We start from the raw sequence: 17,646 nt of genomic DNA on the forward strand, positions 1-17,646 counted from the left end.
GTCACAGCTAGCACTGCGATGCAGAGCCTTAGACCACTGGTGCCCGTTGTCCACCAGATTCCTGAAGACCATGCAAGACCCTGGCCCCAGCAGACATCACCACAAGAAACCCCAAGGATTCATCTGACGCTCTTCTTCTCCTGGTGGGAAGCAATACCTCACTCACTCATGTTTCAGTGCCAGCTGGTGGAGGGAGAGATGGGGAGGATGTGTTAAAAACTTGGTCTAAAGTCCCAGATACCCATCTCATAAACGGTGGTGAGATAAGATACATTAATTATGTCAGACTAATTTTCAATGGACTGTCATAGCTCCACATTAAAACGATGTCATGGTAAGTTGTGAAGACAATCAGAAATACTTTTAGACTGTTTTTCAATTGCCTGCCCCAATTAAGAGAGTAAACATTGCCTGTTAATTACATATTTGTTTTCATATGGTTGGGGTCGTGAGAATTTTTATATATCAAAATGGGGTCGTGGGCCGAAAAAGTTTGCGAATCCCTGGGGTAGAGTATTGTAGAATTAGGATTATCTTTAAACATTTATTCATAATTTCCCCCAAAAGCCATTTACAAAGTTGTTTGAATTTATGAAGAGAAATGAGAATGGAGATGTGGAGGTGGACAGGAGTGTGGGTGATGAATGGCGTGTGCATGTGGCCATCCTTTCAACAGAAGATACTGGAATCAACTCTGAAGCTTTGAGACAACTGCAGTGGTTAAGATTAGCGACGGCATCGCTTTGGTAATGAACATCCTTCTGTCTCAGGACAAGGTTTATGTTAATTATTGGGAGTATGAACACAAATAGTATTTCTTTAACTACCCTATTCACTCTTGTGAGCTTGGAATATATGTGGTAACCAACCACTATCCGAATCTAAAAAGCATTGAATTTAATGAAAATGTACGGAAGCATCTCAAGTGAGGGAGACAACTGCTGCGAGAGGGGCATATTTTAGGGTGGAGAACGGTATGTGCCACCTGTTGGAGGGAGAGATGGGGAGGATGTGTTAATTTGACACTGAGGATAGACACATCTTCCCTTTCAACACACAGGTAGACTTCTCAGGGATTGTTATTATAAATATATTGTTCTTACTTGAATAACTGATGGTGTACTTTGTAAAAATGTTTAAATAAAATGTTCCCGAATAGCAGACACAGAATTGTATCAGAGTATCTGACAACAATTTGGTGAGTAGAGTTGTTTTAATGCTGGATTAGCTGGTTTAATGCTGGTTTATCTGGTTTAATGCTGGTTTAGCTGGCTTAATGTAGCCTGCATCTTGTCCATATTTGGACTGGGGACCTAGGCGGGAAGTCAACCATACCTTTGTGCAGTATGTGGGCCAGACCTGGGGCGCATCTTTCTGTTTTACAATAATTTGTTTCAGATCTGTGCCATACCTTCAACAATGAATCATTCCATGTGTGGGTCAGAGCGGGGTCACACCATTCCAATTTGATGGTTTACGGTGTGTGGGCCAGATCTGTGCCTGACATTTTAAATCTGATGGTAATGCAGTATGCATGCCAGTTTTGGCCTGGGTGGGGAAACAGGCATATACCTGGCCCAGAAAATAACACAAAGTATGTAGCCCACAGTTGCCGGAATCATTTAGCTAACATAGTTTAAAGGCCTATAGGCAAGTGCACTTTTAGTCACTGATAATGTCTAACGTGTAATGGATTTATAAACCGTTTGTAAACTAGTTTTACTATATAATATAATCTCGTACAAATTGTCCAAATTCCCTGGGAATTGATGAACAAATCCACCTGTTGCCCCGAGCGCGAATCTTTACCACCGGATGGCGCGCTTTTCACAGCGCACGAGGACTGTAGAGAGGAGAAACCGTCTCGTGGGACCGCGCGTGAAGTCTATACGTTTAGTCGGTTTTTAACGGATTTTAAAAGGCTTCTTTCTTTCCCCCACAAAACTGACTGACGTCTACAGAATAAAGGGTGAGCGATTTAAAATGTTATTACCGGGATTTGTGCCGTTGTTGTTGTTTAGTAATGCCCGGTTAAACACGATAGCATACCATGGAAATGTGTGACATCTCTTGCTATGTCGGAAAAGTTTAAGGACACCGAGTGTGTGTCATCAAATGGATATTATAGGGGTCAAGAAATCATACATAAAGGTCTGTAAATGTGGAATTGTTGAATGATAATGTAACAAAACTCCTGTAACGAAACATGCTGTTTCATATGGAGGGAAACAAGTACATCCAGACAGAGGCGCCGGGTTTGTTTTGTAATTAGACGGCGCATTTGTATACTCGGCCATTTGAGAGAACGTCGATATAATGGTGTAATTGGTATGACCTACCATTTCTATTGTATAGATCTAATGTTTTAATTGTTTAAAAAAATATATTTTTAATGCGGAATGATGCTTGCGTTTCCATGGGTGGTATTTGCACCCCCCCTCTCTTTCGCTGTCACTGCTGCCTGAGTGTCCCATTAATTTTCATTTTTCTAGTGAGACCTAAAGGGCTCCATGCCATAGCTATGGAATGCCTCTCAGCCTCTCAGACATGGGGAATGAACCTTCCTGTGTTGTGTCATGCAGAGTTTCTGCATCCCCTCTCCTGAGTGGCTGGCTCACATTCCAGTCTCTGCTCCTCAAGGTCATGGAGTTCTGAGCAGTGGAGTGGAGAGGGACACATTGCAGAGTGCACTCTACATTAGAGCACCAGCAGTGCTCAAAACCGTCTAGGTTTACCATACATACTTCTGCTTTTAGGCTAAGCTGCAGCCTGAATCCAGAGGCTTAAATAATTTATGTGTGTGTTTGTGTGGATATATAGGCAGTTGCTCTACCACCCCCAAAACACTAGATCTCTCTCTCTCTTTCTCTCTCTCTTTCTTTTTCTCTTTCTCTCGCTCTTTCTCTTTCTCTCACTCTATCGTTATTTCTCTCTGTCACACTCTCTTTCTCTCTCTCACTCTCTCTTTCTCTTTTCTTCTCTCTCTTTCTCTCACCCCCCCCCCCTCTCTCTCAATTCAAGGGACAGATGATGTAACCCTCACTGCCTGCTTGACTTATGATGAAATGGGCTGCTGGTATCAAATAGTATGTGTGAGAGACATGGTGGCTTGTGAATGTCTTATGTTGTTTTATCTCTGTGTGTGTATGTTAGGTATTCTGGGACCCCTCAGTTGTCTCTGTTGTGACTGAGGTGGATAAATGGGGTTTGGGGGAGCATCTTCAAACGAGATTTGCTTAGAATTCCGTGGGATTATTTTATAGTATGAAGAATACAATCAAATGATATTTCCCCAAATTATTTGAGTGAGTGCGCACGTGGCTATTCTGTGTTGAGCGGTTACCAAAGAAACAGGTACAACTATATGTTTAATTTAGAGTTATTTATGTAACTTTAGTTGTGATACAAATGTTGGCCAAATGTACATGTTTTGATTTTAGTAAATTTTAAGGCTGCATGATGGGACTCTAATGATGTTTTGAAAAAAGTCGAATGAAAGGCATGAGCTTTACTGTGTTATTTTTTCACAGGCTGTACACAGTTCACTAATCTCTCATTAACAATTTGACAAGCACTTGATAATGCCTCGAATTTCCCAGCTGCATCCCCATTGTGTGGCCATAATGCCCTCTAAAAATATCCATGCATTTTGCGGGGCAGTGGTCGTTTTGCCCTTGGGCTAAATGTACTAATTATAATTTCCTTCTCTCGGCTGCGTGCCGAAGCACCTCTGACTCACATGGCTCTCCGTCATGTGATTGGGTCTTTCTCACAGGCTACAAGTGAAGACTGACACATCGGGGACGCAACTTTGTGGCGCATATTGAATATATTGGAAGAACTGTCATTTACTTTTCGTCAGCCAACAAGATGAGTATGTCTTACGAACAACAAAAGCACTAGCCTATATCAATCTACCCTCCCCCATAGTACAAAAGTTGATCTATTCTATTCTGTGCTAGAAATAAATATTCTAAACATAGTCTGGGACAGTTGTGGGATGCGATAGATCCCAAAATAATACTAGCATAAAAAACAGTTTTAAGCAATGAGCCCGACGCAATAGATCAGAGCGTTTAGCTTAAAATGTTGATAAACTATTAGGCTATTTCTTAACATTATAAGCGCAACAATCCACAGACGGCAGTAGGCTAGAAGCATGAATATTCCATTAGCAGGAAAACATCATTCTCAGAAGTGACCGCAAATGCGATTATGCATAAAATGCTTTTAATATAAAGGTGCATTTTTATGGTGAAAATGATCTTCCCCAAACTTGAAAATCACGCGCTGCTTATGTATGCCAGTTAAGCTCTACTGTCACGACTTCTGCCGAAGCCTCTCCTTGTTCGGGCGGTGCTCGGCAGTCCACGTCACCGGTCTTCTAGCCATCATTGATCCATTTTTAATTTTAAAAATACATTAGTAAGTGACTGTTATCTATACATATGAATATATCTTATAAGAGTTCAATTCGGGAGATAGTAACTCGTTAAATAAGTTTTCCTGCGGTGTCCCAAGTTACTGAGTTAATTGTTACATTATTAATATAATCACGTAATCTTAAACATAGTTCATTGATTTAATAAGATAACCATCATCGCATTAATGATAGTCACGTCACGACAGCAGTTTCTTGCCTTAAGCTGGGCATCATTCACATGTGATAGGCTAATATTGTCACCCATCAGACTATTATTGATTTAATCTTGTCTTTACATATGCGAAATAACATACGTGTGAAATTTGTTTGGATTTAGAATGGACTATTATCATGCGCCTGTCTTGAAACAGGGTCGCTGTTTCAGCTTCGCTGTTTCAACATCTATGCAATTAAATAGTGAATGAAGGACGCTTTTCCTATAGTTCATTTTCATGCCAGCCAGGTACACTATATTCCTGTTGTAAAGAGAAGCAATCTGCTTAATATTAGGAAAGTTGAGAAATAAATATAGTAGACCTAGCCTATAGAAAGCTGATGGGATCCTCCTCTTTTTAGTAGAGGCCATCACTCTGTTTTCTCACACAATTGCGCAGCCTATAGAAATGTTGTGCAACATGCGGTCATGGGCTCTCATGAAGTGTTTGATTCGATTTGCGACACATTTGCATTGATGTCAGAGTGATTAGAGGGACAGTAGAGTGCTGAGTACCAGGCAGTTAGCAAGTTTGGCAGGCTACTAATGACCATCAGAGCTTGGAGATTACCGTGACTAAACGGTCACGTGGAATTTGACTCCGGTCATGACTCGTGACCGCCCGTGTGGCGGTAATATGCCCTACTCTGTGCTCTGTTGCTGTAGCTGGGCTTACTCACCACAAGTGCTCTCCCTCTCTCTCTCTCTCTCTCTCTCTCTCTCTCTCTCTCTCTCTCTCTCTCTTTCTTGCTCTGTCACTCTCTCTCTGTCACTCTCTCTGTCACCCTCTCTCTGTCACTCTGTCTCTGTCTGTCTCTCTTTCTCTCAGTCACTCTGTCAATCTCTGTCTTTCTCTCTCTCTTTCTCTGTGGCTGAAGATGCTGGCCTCTAAAAGTGATGTGTTGCTTGTATGTGTCACCTGTGTGTGTGTGTGTTTGTGTGTTATACTCTCTCAGTATACTCATCCCCTGTCCTGACCGATAATTTCTTGTCATTTCTCCCTCTTGCTGCTCCACAGCTGTGTAACTGCAGGACATAAATAATAAAGACTGCCGAAGCATCCCTAAGTACGTACACACACACAAACACACACACACTCCCATGGTTGTCTACTCGTGCAGTTCTGCAGCGTTTAAAAAAATAGCTTTTCTTCTATTCATTCATCCTGCGATGCTGCTATTGTCAGGATAGCCCCTAGGAGGTCTACTCTCAGTGACTTTGTCTTTAGTAATTAATGAGACTCACACAATCAGTCACAACAAGTGCTTTACACAATTGTTGCGGAATTTGGCTTATTGTGTCAAAACTAGAGGTCGACCGATTACGATTTCTCAACGCCGATATCGATTATTGGAGGACCAAAAAAAGCCGATACCGATTAATCTGACAATTAAATTTTTTTTTATTTGTAATAATGACAATTACAACAATACTGAATGAACACTTATTTTAACTTAATATAATACATCAATAAAATAAATGTAGCCTCAAATAAATATCTCTATCTCAAGGCCATCAGACTGTTAAACATCCACCACTAACATTGAGTGGCTGCTGCCAACACACTGACTCAACTCCAGCCACTTTAATAATGGGAATTGATGGGAATGATGTGAAATATATCACAAGCCACTTTATTAAACAATGCTACCTAATATAATGTTTACATACCCTACATTATTCATCTCATATGTATACGTATATACTGTACTCTATATCATCTACTGCATCTTTATGTAATACATGTATCACTAGCCACTTTAACTATGCCACTTTGTTTACATACTCATCTCATATGTATATACTGTACTCGATACCATATACTGTATCTTGCCTATGCTGCTCTGTACCATCACTCATTCATATATCTTTATGTACATTTTCTTTATCCCCTTACACTTGTGTGTATAAGACAGTAGTTTTGGAATTGTTAGTTAGATTACTTGTTGGTTATTACTGCATTAGTCGGAACTAGAAGCACAAGCAATTCGCTACACTCGCATTAACATCTGCTAACCATGTGTATGTGACAAATATAATTTGATTTGATTTGATTTGAAACATGTTCAATTTGGTTTAAATAATGCAAAAACAACGTGATGGAGAAGAAAGTAAAAGTGCAATATGTGCCATGTAAGAAAGCTAACGTTTAAGTTCCTTGCTCAGAACATGAGAACATATGAAAACTGGTGGTTCCTTTTAACATGAGTCTTCAATATTCCCACTTAACCTCTCTAGGGTATGTGGGACGCATCCAATGAGATTGCAGAGCGCCAAAATCAAATAGAGAAATACTCATTATAAAAATTCAGAAAAGATACAACTATTTCACATAGGTTTAAATATTAACTTCTTGTGAATCCAACCATGGTGTCAGATTTCAAAGATGCTTTACGGTGAAAGCATACCTTACGATTATTTGAGAACATAGCCCAGCAGACAAATCATTACAAACAGTAACCAGCCAAGTAGAAGAGTTACACAAGTCAGAAATAGAGATAAAATTGATCACTTACCTTTGATGATCTTCATATGTTTGCACTCAGAAAACATTAATTTATTCAATAAATATTCCTTTTGTTCGATAAAGTCTCTCTTTATATCCGGAAAGCTCAGTTTTGTTCGCACGTTTTCTTCAGTGATCCACAGGCTCAAACGCAGTCACAACAGGCAGACAAACCAATCCAAATTGTACCCGTAAAGTTCATAGAAACATGTCAAACTATGTTTATTTTCAATCCTCAGGTTGTTTTTAGCCTAAATAAACAATAATATTTCAACCGGACATTAACGTTGTCAATATAAAAGGTAAACAAGAAAGGCACTCTCTCGGTCGCGCGCATGAAAAAGCTCTGTGACATGGCAGGGTCCACTCATTCAGACTGCTCTTACTCCCTCATTTGACAGAATACAAGCCTGAAACAATTTCTAAAGACTGTTGACATCTAGTGGAAGGCATAGGAACTGCAATTTTAGTTCTAAGTCAATGGATACTGTAATGGCATTGAATAGAAAACTACAACAACAAAAAAATCCTACTTCCTGAATGGATTTTTCTCAGGTTTTCGCTGCCAAATCAGTTATGTTATACTCACATACATTATTTTAACAGTTTTGGAAACTAGAGTTTGTTCTATCCAGATCTACTAATTATATGCATATCCTATCTTCTGGTCCTGAGTAAAAGGCAGTTTAATTTGGGCATGCTTTTCATCCAAAATGTCTAATGCTGCCCCTTACCCTAGAGAAGTTAAGAAGTTTTAGGTTGTAGTTATTATAGGAATTATAGGACTATTTCTCTCTATACCATTTGTATTTCATATACCTTTGACTATTGGATGTTCTTATAGGCACTTTAGTATTGCCAGTGTAACAGTATAGCTTCCGTCCCTCTCCTCTCCCCTACCTAGGCTCGAACCAGGAACACATCGACAACAGCCACCCTCGAAGCAGCGTTACCCATGCAGAGAAAGTGGAACAACTACTCCAAGTCTCAGAAAGAGTGACGTTTGAAACGCTTTTAGCTCGCTCCCCGCTAACTAGCTAGCCATTTCACATCGGTTACACCAGGCTAATCTCGGGAGTTGATAGGCATGAAGTCATAAACAGCTCAATGCTTGAAGCATTGCGAAGAGCTGCTGGCAAAACGCACGAAAGTGCTTTTTGAATGAATGCTTACGAGCCTGCTGGTGCCTACCATCGCTCAGTCAGACTGCTCTATCAAATCATAGACTTAATTATATCACAATAACACACAGAAATACGAGCCTTAGGTCATTAATATGGTCGAATCCAGAAACGCTCACCTTGAAAACAAGACGTTTATTCTTTCAGTGAAATACTGAACTGTTCCGTATTTTATCTAACAGGTGGCATCCATAAATCAAAATACTCCTGTTACATTGCACAACCTTCAATGTTATGTCATAATTACGTAAAATTCTGGCAAATTAGATGGCCCAAACTGTTGCATATACCCTGACTCTGTGTGCAATGAACACAAGAGAAATGACACAATTTCACCTGGTTATAATTGCCTGCTAACCTGGATTTATTTGAGCTAAATATGCAGGTTTAAAAATATATACTTCTGTGTATTGATTTTAAGAAAGGCATTGATGTTTATGGTTAGGTACACATTGGAGCAACGACAGTCCTTTTTCGCGAATACGCACCACATTGATTATATGCAACGCAGGACACGCTAGATAAACTAGTAATATCATCAACCATGTGTAGTTAACACATAATATAAGTTTAATGCTAGCTAGCAAATTACCTTGGCTTTCTGCATTTACGTAACAGGCAGACTCCTCGTGAGGCAGGTGGTTAGAGCGTTGGACTCGTTAATTGTAAGGTTGCAAGATTGAATCCCCGAGCAGACAAGGTAAAAATCTGTCGTTCTGCCCCTGAACAAGGCAGTTAATCCACCGTTCCTAGGCCGTCATTGAAAATAAGAATGTGTTCTTAACTGACTTGCCTAATTAAATAAAGATTTAATAATGGTGTAAAAAATTAAAAATAATAATAATTGACCAAATCGGTGTCCAAAAATACCGATTTCCGATTGTTTTGAAAACTTGAAATCGGCCCTAATTAATCGGCCATTCCGATTAATCGGTCGACCTCTAGTCAAAACTCTGCACACAACACTTGTAGATAAACATCTCACTTCTATGTCAAAATGAAACTGCAATCAAAACCTAACAATCCTTTTTCAAAATGTCATTTTTGCAACAAAATGATACACACATACACCATTTGAATTACTCTTTCAAAGCAGCAACACACTGATGTACTTTATACAAAACACTGTCTGTCTTTAGTACTTTGTATACCTTTTACATTTTCTCATACAAGCTTCTGTGAAAGATTGTTCCAGTACAGTACATCTACTCATATTTCAATTAACACAAAAATAGAAAGGCTTCAGAAAAAAATATATACAGCTTATTTTGTTTGCCATTGCAGGTTTTTATAACAACCTAAAACACAAAGAAAAGTAGAATTACAGTACTCAATACAAAATGTTACTGTATGTAAACAAAATAATTACAGTAAAAGTACAGTGCAATGGTAAATAAAAAATATGGTTTATGGATCCCGTCTTCTATTAGGATCTGGCACATCACCTCATCCACATCACAAGCAATGTCATCCCTGGCTAGGCAGCGGGGTAAATATTGCATTGCGTACCGTATCCAACCCTGGAATGACCCCACCTCAATATCTCCGCATGCCTCTTCCATTGCTTGCAATAGAGGCAGGCGGGCATGTGATTGGGGGTCATACACTTTCCAACGCCAAGCCGAAAATAATTCCTCAATCGGATGGAGAAATGGGGAGTAAGGGGGCAAGTATACAACTTTGAAGTTATTGTGGTTGGTGAACCAGTCCCTGAACAGAGCAGCTCGGTGGGAACTAACATTATCCCAGATGACAACAAACCAGGGCTGCTCTGGTCCGTCCTGTACAACTGCATTATGTAGTGCATCCAGAAATATGATAATATGTGCAGTATTGTAGGGACCTTATGGTGGCATGGTGATGGAGAACTCCTTGCACACTAATGGCGGCACAAAAGGTGATATTTCCCCCGCGCTGCCCAGGGACATTCACAATGGTTCTTTGTCCTATAACATTTCGGCCCCAACTCCTGATTTTAGCTAAATTGAATCCAGCTTCATCAATGAAAATTAACTTATGAGGCTGTGCAGCTGCATCAAAGTTGAGACTCTCTGTAACAGAAAATGCATACACTGTACTGTGAATATGGTGTAACTCAAAACATAGGACTACAATGTCTTCATTTTCACACAAGGATGGGGTTGGGGGTGGGGGAGTGGGTTGGGTGAGACACATTCAGTCAAACTACAAGCTACTGGTAAGGCACATGCCCCCACAGAACTGTCTGGCAGTTCTATAGAAAATGCATATGATGTCATTGGTTAGGTTATTTTTTACATACTGTACACAGTAACATTGAAACTGTATTACATGTACTTCACAGCACTATATCAATTTATTTTTTGTTCACTGAGGAGCATAGACATAATATTGAAGGACTGCAGTGTAATGTACTGTGATGCAGAATGATGTGCAACAATTACATAGGTACAGTCTAGTGTAGAATTTGAAGACATACCTGTTCTCCAGTTTAAATGTCTGTATTATGGATGCTACCGTGTAGCGACTCAGGTTGGGCTGGCTCTCTGCCCAGCCTCCCTCATCGTCATGCCATGATTTATGACATGGTCCACCAAAGTGGCCCTAATGTCGTCGGAAATATGTTTCTGTCTATTGCCTGGTCCCCTTCTTTATTCTTGTCCTCGTCCTCCTCCTACTCCTCTCACTCTCACTGCCTCCATGTTTGCATAGTTCTGAGGTGATCTTACCTGAGGTCTATTTGTAGTGGTAAGGCTCAGACTAATTGGTGTTCAATTACTGTAGAAGTGTTTTCATGTGTGTGTGTGTGTGTGTGTGTGTGTGTGGGGGGGGGGGTGTTACCAATTTCAGGTATGTTTTGTTTTGCATTTTGAATAGAAGTGTTTTCCCAGAGATTTCATTGTTGAACGAAGTGTCAAATGTAAGAAACAGAGTGTAGTGTTTTGCAAGGTGTGTTGCAGAATTGCAAACAAAGTGCAAAGCAGAAAATGTGTTTGTACTTTTGGTGCCTTTGATTAAGGCATGGTTGCAAAAGTTAAGGGTTTGATGCTTTTGTCTAAGCATTCACTTTCAGTGTGTAAGCAATCAGCAAAAACATATTATGCCAAAATAATAATGCAAAACAGTCACACAGGTGGAGCTCTGCCATTCTGATCCTACGGTGATTAACAGTAGAGCTATTCGAAGGGTGGGAAAGTGAATATTTATCTGGTTTCGTTTGGTCTTTTAGTTGAGTGAATTCTGGAATTCAAACACTCCTTGTAAACATTCCCTGGAATAGAAACTAAGCTCCCTCCCTCATCCCCCTCTCTTGCTGCCCCATATCACAAAGCCACGCCGTAATTATGTGCATAACTAAGAGTGAGTGTGTGTGTGTGTGTGTGTGTGTGTGTGTGTGTGTGTGTGTGTGTGTGTGTGTGTGTGTGTGTGTGTGTGTGTGTGTGTGTGTGTGTGTGTGTGTGTGTGTGTGTGTGTGTGTGTGTAGACCCCAGGCAGCATTCTGCCCTGTTCTAATTCCAGTATACCAGGATGTGATATTCTTCCCACACGCACAAGCACACATTCCTGTTATAGGACTGAGAGACAACATGACTGAGCAACATACATTAGTCAATGTGAAAACATGCAGGAGATAAACATGTAAACTATCCATTATTACCAAACAGTCACTGCCCTCTCTGTGCAGGAGATAAACATGTCAACTAGCCATTATTACCAAACAGTCACCGCCCTCTCTGTGCAGGAGATAAACATGTCAACGAGCCATTATTACCAAACAGTCACCGCCCTCTCTGTGCAGGAGATAAACATGTCAACGAGCCATTATTACCAAACAGTCACTGCCCTCTCTGTGCAGGAGATAAACATGTCAACTAGCCATTATTACCAAACAGTCACTGCCCTCTCTGTGCAGGAGATAAACATGTCAACTAGCCATTATTACCAAACAGTCACTGCCATCTCTGTGCAGGTGATAAATATGTCAACTAGCCATTATTACCAAACGGTCACTGCCCTCTCTGTGCAGGAGATAAACATGTCAACTAGCCATTATTACCAAACAGTCACTGCCCTCTCTGTGCAGGAGATAAACATGTCAACTAGCCATTATTACCAAACAGTCACTGCCCTCTCTGTGCAGGAGAAAAACATGTCAACTATCCATTATTACCAAACAGTCACTGCCATCTCTGTGCAGGAGATAAACATGTCAACTAGCCATTATTACCAAACGGTCACTGCCCTCTCTGTGCAGGAGATAAACATGTCAACTAGCCATTATTACCAAACGGTCACTGCCCTCTCTGTGCAGGAGATAAGCATGTCAACTAGCCATTATTACCAAACGGTCACTGCCCTCTCTGTGCAGGAGATAAACATGTCAACTAGCCGTTATTACCAAACGGTCACTGCCCTCTCTGTGCAGGAGATAAACATGTCAACTAGCCATTATTACCAAACGGTCACTGCCCTCTCTGTGCAGGAGATAAACATGTCAACTAGCCGTTATTACCAAACGGTCACTGCCCTCTGTGCAGGAGATAAACATGTCAACTAGCCATTATTACCAAACAGTCACTGCCCTCTCTGTGCAGGAGATAAACATGTCAACTAGCCATTATTACCAAACAGTCACTGCCCTCTCTGTGCAGGAGATAAACATGTCAACTAGCCATTATTACCAAACGGTCACTGCCCTCTCTGTGCAGGAGATAAACATGTCAACTAGCCATTATTACCAAACAGTCACCGCCCTCTCTGTGCAGGAGATAAACATGTCAACTAACCATTTTTTCCGCTCTTTCCTGTCTATGGAGGGTAGAGAAGGAAAAGGATGTTATGTTATAACATAAAGATGTTATTCAGCAGGTGCATATCACACAGAGACATGGCTGAGTGAGCACTGAGACAGAGTTGGGTGGGGCACCTATAGAGCACACAAAAGGACCAGTGTTCTTTCTTTCTTTCTTTCTTTCTCTCTCTATCTTTCTCTGTGCCTGTCTGTCTGTCTGTCTGTCTGTCTGTCTGTCTGTCTGTCTGTCTGTCTCTTTCTCTCACAATCTCTCGCTCTGTCTCACTCTCTCACACTCTCTTTCTCTCTCTGTCTCTCTCTCTCTCTCACACACACACTCTCTCTCCCTCCCCTCTCTCTCTCTCTCTCTCCCCCTCTCTCTCTTCTCTCTCTTCTCTTCTCTCTCCCCTCCCCCCTCTCTCTCCCCCCCCCTCTCTCTCTCTCTCTCTCTCTCTCTCCCCCTCTCTCTCTCTCTCTCTCTCTCCCCCCCTCTCTCTCTCTTCCCCCTCTCTCTCTCCTCCACCTCTCTCTCTCTCTTCCCCCTCTCTTTCTCTTCCCCCTCTCTCCCCCCCCCCTCTCTCTCTCTCAATTCAATTCAATTCAAGGGCTTTATTGGCATGGGGAACATGTGTTAACATTGCCAAAGCAAGTGAGGTAGATAATATATAAAGTGAATATATAAAGTGAAATAAACAATAAAAATTAACAGTAAACATCACACATACAGAAGTTTCAAAACAATAAAGACATTACAAATGTCATATTATATATATATATATATATATATACAGTGTTTTAACAATGTACAAATGGTAAAGGACACAAGATAAAATAAATAAGCATAGATATGGGTTGTATTTACAATGGTGTGTGTTCTTCACTGATTGCCCTTTTCTCGTGGCAACAGGTCACAAAACTTGCTGCTGTGATGGCACACTGTGGAATTTCACCCAGGAGATATGGGATTTTTTCAAAATTGGATTTGTTTTCGAATTCTTTGTGGATCTGTGTAATCTGAGGGAAATATGTATCTCTAATATGGTCATACATTGGGCAGTAGGTTAGGAAGTGCAGCTCAGTTTCCACCTCATTTTGTGGGCAGTGAGCACATAGCCTGTCTTCTCTTGAGAGCCTTGTCTGCCTACGGCGGCCTTTCTCAATAGCAAGGCTATGCTCACTGAGTCTGTGCATAGTTAAAGCTTTCCTTAATTTTGGGTCAGTCACAGTGGTCAGGTATTCTGCCGCTGTGTACTCTCTGTGTAGGGCCAAATAGCATTCTAGTTTGCTCTGTTTTTTTGTTAATTCTTTCCAATGTGTCAAGTAATTGTCTTTTTGTTTTCTCATGATTTGGTTGGGTCTAATTGTGCTGCTGTCCTGGGGCTCTGTAGGGTGTGTTTGTGTTTGTGAACAGAGCCCCAGGACCAGCTTGCTTAGGGGACTCTTCTCCAGGTTCATCTCTCTGTAAGTGATGGCTTTGTTGTGGAAGGTTTGGGAATCGCTTCATTTTAGGTGGTTATAGAATTTATCTGCTCTTTTCTGGATTTGGATAATTAGTGGGTATCGGCCTAATTCTGCTCTGCATGCATTATTTGGTGTTCTACGTTGTACACGGAGGATATTTTTGCAGAATTCTGCGTGCAGAGTCTCAATTTGGTGTTTGTCCCATTTTGTGAAGTCTTGGTTGGTGAGCGGACCCCAGACCTCACAGCCATAAAGGGCAATGGGCTCTATGACTGATTCAAGTATTTTTAGCCAAATCCTAATTGGTATGTTGAAATTTATGTTCCTTTTGATGGCATAGAATGCCCTTCTTGCCTTGTCTCTCAGATCGTTCACAGCTTTGTGGAAGTTACCTGTGTCTCTCTCTATCTTTCTTTTTCTCTTACTCTGTCTTTTTCTCTCCCTATCTCTGTCACGTTCTGACCTTTATTTCCTTTGTTTTGTCTTTATTTAGTATGGTCAGGGTGTGAGTTGGGATGGGCAGTCTATGTTTGTGTTTCTAATGTTTGGTTTCTGTTTCGGCCAAGTATGGTTCTCAATCAGAGGCAGGTGTCGCTAGTTGTCTCTGATTGAGAATCATACTTAGGTAGCCTGGGTTTCACTGTTGGTTTTGTGGGTGTTTGTTTCCTGTGTCAGTGTTTGTGCCACACGGGACTGTTACGTTTAAGTTCACCTTGTTATTTTGTATTCTGTCGTGGTCAGTTTTTCTATTAAACCATGGACACTTACCACGCTGTGTTTTGGTCCGATCCTTGCTACACCTCTTCAGATGAAGAAGAGGAAATAATCCGTTACAATCTCTCTCTTGTCCTGACATACCCCGTACCCTATGGCTGGGGAGCACGCCAGGGTCCCTCTGGAGCTAATGCACAGTCACCTGCCTGTGTCCAGCCTCTCTTTCACACATGTCTCAGTATGTGTTTCAGTCTGTGTGTTTAAAGGCTGCATTCCTGAGCTTGCTGATCTGTAGCTGGGTGATTAATAGTAACTAGCTGATTGTTTAAGAGCTGAATTCCTCAGGCCTGCTCTTACACACAAAGAACTGACTGGTCAACCACAACACATAAATACCAGACAAACATGTTGTTTCTTATGTGGGATATTTCAATTATACTGTACCAAATATACAAGTGTATGATGAGTTCTGGGACTGTGTGTTATAGTCTGGGCTGTGTGTTATAGTCTGGGACTGTGTGTTATAGTCTGGGGCTGTGTGTTATAGTCTGGGGCTGTGTGTTATAGTCTGGGACTGTGTGTTATAGTCTGGGACTGTGTGTTATAGTCTGGGGCTGTGTGTTATAGTCTGGGACTGTGTGTTATAGTCTGGGGCTGTGTGTTATAGTCTGGGGCTGTGTGTTATAGTCTGGGACTGTGTGTTATAGTCTGGGACTGTGTGTTATAGTCTGGGACTGTGTGTTATAGTCTGGGGCTGTGTGTTATAGTCTGGGACTGTGTGTTATAGTCTGGGGCTGTGTGTTATAGTCTGGGGCTGTGTGTTATAGTCTGGGGCTGTGTGTTATAGTCTGGGGCTGTGTGTGTTATAGTCTGGGGCTGTGTGTTATAGTCTGGGGCTGTGTGTTATAGTCTGGGCTGTGTGTTATAGTCTGGGACTGTGTGTGTTATAGTCTGGGGCTGTGTGTGTTATAGTCTGGGCTGTGTGTTATAGTCTGGGGCTGTGTGTTATAGTCTGGGGCTGTGTGTTATGGTCTAGGGCTGTGTGTTATAGTCTGGGGCTGTGTGTGATTCTGGGACTTTAAGCAGAGTTAGGAGATCAGAGGCAGAAGCTGCTGGCAGAACTGTCATAACTATTTCAGTCACACTGCTCACACTGTGTGTGTGTGTGTCTCTGTGTGTGAGTGTGAGTGGACCTAGTGCAGACAGAAGGCATTCAGGTGGAATAATGGAAGCTCAGTGTGTGAGGGGTCTGCAGGTTACACCAGGAATTCAGGACACTGAAATACTATCCACCTCTCTCTCTCTCTCTCTCTCTCTCTCTCTCTCTCTCTCTCTCTCTCTCTCTCTCTCTCTCTCTCTCTCTCTCTCTCTCTCTCCTCTCTCTCTCCTCTCTCTCTCTCTCTTTCTCTCAATGTTCAATTCAATTCCAAGGGCTTTATTGGCATTGGAATCTTGCCAACGCAAGTGAAATACATGATAAATAAAAGTGATATAAACAATCAGAAATGAGCAGTAAACATTACACTCACAAAAGTCTCAAAAGAAAGAGACATTTCAAATGTCATATTATGGCTATGTACAGTGTTGTAACAATGTGTTGTAATACAAAAGGGAAAATAAATAAACGTAAATATGGTTTGTATCTACACTACCGGTGTCACACACCCTGACCATAGTTTATTTGTATGTTTCTATGTTTTGGTTGGTCAGGGTGTGATCTGAGTGGGCATTCTATGTTGGATGTCTTGTTTGTCTATTTCTATGTCTGGCCTGATATGGTTCTCAATCAGAGGCAGGTGTTAGTCATTGTCTCTGATGGGAACCATATTTAGGTAGCCTGGGTTTCACTGTGTGTTTGTGGATGATTGTTCCTGTCTCTGTGTTTGTTGCACCAGATAGGGCTGTTTCGGTTTTCCACGGTTTTTGTATTGTTTGTGGTTCATCTTCATTAAAGATGTATCTAACTAACCACGCTGTATTTTGGTCTGATCCTTGTTCCACCTCTTCGTCAGAGGAGGAGTTAGAAGAAACCCGTTACAACAGGTCAAAAGTTATAGAACACCTACTCATTCAAGGTTTTTCTTTATTTTACTATTTTGTACATTGTAGAATAATAGCGAAGACATCAAATCTATGAAATAACACATGGAATCATGTAGTAACCAAAAAAGTGTTAAACAAATCAAAATACATTTTATATTTGAAATTCTCAAAATAGCCACCCTTTGCCAATGTAGAAAATAGTAAAAATGAAGAAAAATCATTGAATAAGTAGGTGTTCTAAAACGTTTGACCGGTAGTGTACAATGTTAGTTCTTCCCTAGTTGCCCTTTTCTTGTGGCAACAGGTCACACATTTTGCTGCTGTGATGGCACA

General features: G+C 41.1%; 1 protein-coding gene across 1 annotated transcript in view; it reads left to right on the forward strand.

Moving 5' to 3' along the window:
• The first annotated feature begins 1,858 nt into the window (after nucleotides 1–1,858).
• Nucleotides 1,859–17,646, forward strand: part of veph1 (ventricular zone expressed PH domain-containing 1) — a 155,288-nt gene continuing 139,500 nt past the window's right edge. The window contains exon 1 of the mRNA XM_064982773.1: nucleotides 1,859–1,969. The gene's annotated coding sequence lies outside the window, so the exon portion shown is untranslated. The remainder of the gene's footprint in view (nucleotides 1,970–17,646) is intronic.

The sequence above is a fragment of the Oncorhynchus masou genome, chromosome 13, assembly GCF_036934945.1.
Source record: "Oncorhynchus masou masou isolate Uvic2021 chromosome 13, UVic_Omas_1.1, whole genome shotgun sequence".
Lineage (NCBI taxonomy): Eukaryota > Metazoa > Chordata > Actinopteri > Salmoniformes > Salmonidae > Oncorhynchus > Oncorhynchus masou.